Source organism: Triticum urartu, chromosome 1 (genome assembly GCF_003073215.2).
Source record: "Triticum urartu cultivar G1812 chromosome 1, Tu2.1, whole genome shotgun sequence".
NCBI classification, from domain to species: Eukaryota; Viridiplantae; Streptophyta; class Magnoliopsida; order Poales; family Poaceae; genus Triticum; species Triticum urartu.
Window position 1 is genome coordinate 125710197 of NC_053022.1, and position 4012 is coordinate 125714208.

Genomic DNA, 4012 nt, shown 5'->3' on the forward strand with positions numbered 1-4012 from the left:
AACCTCAATTTATAGGAGAAAGAACCTGATCGAGATGAGGAAAATAGTTTGGATGGCATAAGATCTTTGGGCGCACCTGATCCATGCCCCAACCTACTTACTTCCGCTTGAGAGAGACGACCTGCAATTATTGTGGTAGGAAGAACTTGATCGAGATGAGAAAAACAGTTTTCCGATGGAATAAGATCTTTGGGCACACCGAATCCATACCCCAACCTGCTTGCTTCAGCTTGATAGAGACGATAGAAATCCTATGGGAGCACGATGGACTCCATGGCAGAAGAGAGAGAAGCAATTTCCATCCGTAAAAGATTTGAAGAGGCCGTGGAGTTATAGATAGGTCGTGGAGTTTTTTTTGAGGGGTTAGTTATAGATAGATTGAGTTAGCAGTTTCTCTTTCAAATTAGACGTGCAGTCGTGGATAAGTTGAGTTAAGAGGTTTTTACTTCTATTCATATGACGGTGAAAGCAATATGTGGGCCTTTGGAGTGCTTTTTTGCCAAGGGTATTATAATTAATCTACACCGTTATAATTCGGTCCCACCAGATTAACGGCCCATAAAATCTAATTAACATGGGAATTTCTTGGGAGTCTGTAATTAGTATAGGTATAGATAGATAGATAAAAAACGCTTAATAATACTTCCAAATGAATACATACCGTGACAAGATTTTGAGTTCTTGGCTGTGTTACAAGGTGTGAGTATTGAGTATGACTCAAGACCTGACCACGGCAGAAGAGAAAGAAAGGATGAAGGTCATCCCCTATGCTTTAGACGTAGGCTCTACACTATACTATGTTGTGTACCGCACCTGAAGTGTGCCTTGCCATGAGTAAGTCAAGGGGTACAGGAGTGATCCAGGAATGGATCACATGACAGCGGTCAAACTTATCCTTAGTAACTAGTGGACTAAGGAATTTTCTCGATTATGGAGGTGGTAAAAGAGTTCGTCGTAAAGGGTTACATCGATGCAAACTTTGACACTAATCCGGATGACTCTGAGTAGTAAACCGGATTCGTATAGTAGAGCAGTTATTTGGAATAGCTCAAAGTAGCGCGTGGTAGCTGCATCTACAAGATGACATAGAGATTTGCAAAGCACACATGGATCTAAAAGGTTCAGACCCATTGACTAATAAACCTCTCTCACAAGCAATATATGAACAAACCCCATGGGTGTTGGATTCATTACAATCACATAGTGATGTGAACTAGATTATTGACTCTAGTGCAAGTGGGAGACTGTTGGAAATATGCCCTAGAGGCAATAATAAAATGGTTATTATTGTATTTCCTTGTTCATGATAATTGTCTATTGTTCATGCTATAATTGTATTAACCGGAAACCGTAATGCATGTGTGAATACATAGACCATAACATGTCCCTAGTAAGCCTCTAGTTGACTAGCTCGTTGATCAATAGATGGTCATGGTTTCCTGACCATAGACATTGGATGTCATTGATAAAGGGATCACATCATTAGGAGAATGATGTGATGGACAAGACCCAATCTTAAGCGTAGCACAAGATCGTGTAGTTTGTTTGCTAAAGCTTTTCTAATGTCAAGTATCATTTCCTTAGACCATGATATTGTGCAACTCCCGGATACCGTAGGAATGCTTTGGGTGCACCAAACATCACAACGTAACTGGGTGGCTATAAAGGTGCACTACGGGTATCTCCGAAAGTGTCTGTTGGGTTGGCACGAATTGAGACTGGGATTTGTCACTCCGTGTAAACGGAGAGGTAGCTCTGGGCCCACTCGGTAGGACATCATCATAATGTGCACAATGTGACCAAGGAGTTGATCACGGGATGATGTGTTACAGAACGAGTAAAGAGACTTGCCGGTAACGAGATTGAACAAGGTATTGGGATACCGACGATCGAATCTCGGGAAAGTACTATACCGGTAGACAAAGGGAATTGTATACGGGATTGATTGAATCGTTGACATCGTGGTTCATCCGATGAGATCATCGTGGAACATGTGGGAGCCAACATGGGTATCCAGATCCCGCTGTTGGTTATTTGCCGGAGAGTTGTCTCAGTCATGTCTACATGGTTCCCGAACCCATAGGGTCTACACACTTAAGGTTCGATGATGCTAGGGTTATAGGGAAAGTATGTACGTGGTTACCGAATGTTGTTCGGAGTCCCGGATGAGATCCCAGACGTTACGAGGAGTTCCGGAATGGTCCGAAGGTAAAGATTTATATATGGGAAGTCCCGTTTTGGTCACCGGAAAAGTTTCGGGTGCTATCGGTAACGTACCAGGACCACCGGGAGGGTCCTGGGGGTCCACCAGGTGGGGCCACCAGCCCCAGAAGGCTGTGTGGGCCAAGTGTGGGAGGGGACCAGCCCTAGTAGGCTGGTGGGCCCCCCACCAAGACCCAAGGTGCAGGGAGAGTGGGAGGGGGCAAACCCTAGGACCAGATGGGCCTTAAGGCCCACCCTAGGGCGCCCCCCTCTCTCCCTCTCCCCTCTGGCCGCCACCCTAGATGGGATCTAGGGCTGCCGCCCCCCTTGGGGAGGGAACGCTTGAGGGGGCGCAGCCCCTCCCCTCCCCCTATGTATACTTGAGGTATGGGGCTGCCCAATACATGTGATTTGATCTCTCTCTTGGCGCAGCCCTACCCCTCTCCCTCCTCGTCTCTCATAGTGCTTGGCGAAGCCTTGCTGGAGTACCGCGCTCCTCCACCATCACCACACCATTGTGCTGCTGCTGGACGGAGTATTCCCCAACCTCTCCCTCTCTCCTTGCTGGATTAAGGCGTGGGAGACGTCACCGGGCTGTACGTGTGTTGAACGCGGAGGCGCCGTTGTTCGACGCTTAGATCGGAATCGACCGTGATCTGAATCGCTACGTGTACGACTCCACCAACCGCGTTCTTGTAACGCTTCCGCATTGCGATCTTCAAGGGTATGAAGATACACTCCTCTCTATCGTTGCTAGTCTCTCCATAGATTGATCTTGGTGACACGTAGGAAATTTTCTGAATTTCTGCTACGATCCCCAACAGGGGAAGCAGAGGTAACTATCATTTCCTTCGACTCAGAGCCCTTACCAAGACAAAAAGTTCGACGAGTGATCCTTAAAGTAAGGTTTCCTAACCCTTTAGCTCACTTGGATCCCAACTTTCGTTTGAAAAAGCAGCAACATGAAAGACGCCGTCAAGCTGGGATATAAGATGAACCAGCTGTCGTTCTTCAACAAACCCCTCGGAAACGTCCGAATGAGGTTTACTTATTTCTGTCTTTAACTCTGTTTAATGGATCCTTCTCCTTGTATTTCTTTTAACTCTATTTTATCCTTTCAGGAGGTGTCTCGCTCTTCTAGCGACTAACCGCAGACGCAATTCCCGGCTTTCAAGACTGCTCCCGGGTAATCAGAAATCCTCTTTTCTTTCAGGTTGTTCAATTGTATCTTTATACTGACAATCCTGCAACATTTTTTCTTAGTGGCCAAGCTAAATCCAAGAAAGCGAAGGCAACTAAGCCGGCGGAAGACCCGCCGGTGCTGGCATCTAACCCGGCTAGGCCTTCTTCTCCATTAACTGACGCTCCAGAAGACCCGCCTGTTGACACCGAAGCAAATCCTTCTGAGCCGTCATTTGACGAAACCACTGTGAACCCTTCCACAATCGGACCATCAAGCTCCGCCAACTCGCCGTCTTCGTCTGCACAAGATGTTCAGATTACCGGGAGCCGCTTTATTGAACCGGGGAACCCAACCGTGCTGGCTCGGTGTACAGCAAAACAAGAGGCGTTGGAGAGGCAGAAAGTTCGCTTTGACGTTGCCAACTATGACCGTCTAAATGCCAATGATATTTTATCCGGCTATCTTAACCATGTACACTCCAGCCGCAACTCTGAGATTGAAATTGTCAAACAATTGCAGTTGAAATATGAGGTATGTTTATTCCGGCTTATCTGTATTCCTTCAGCCCCCAAGTCTTCAGTTTATGAGAGAACCGGAATGACATGTAGACTTTAAAATATAGGCTGA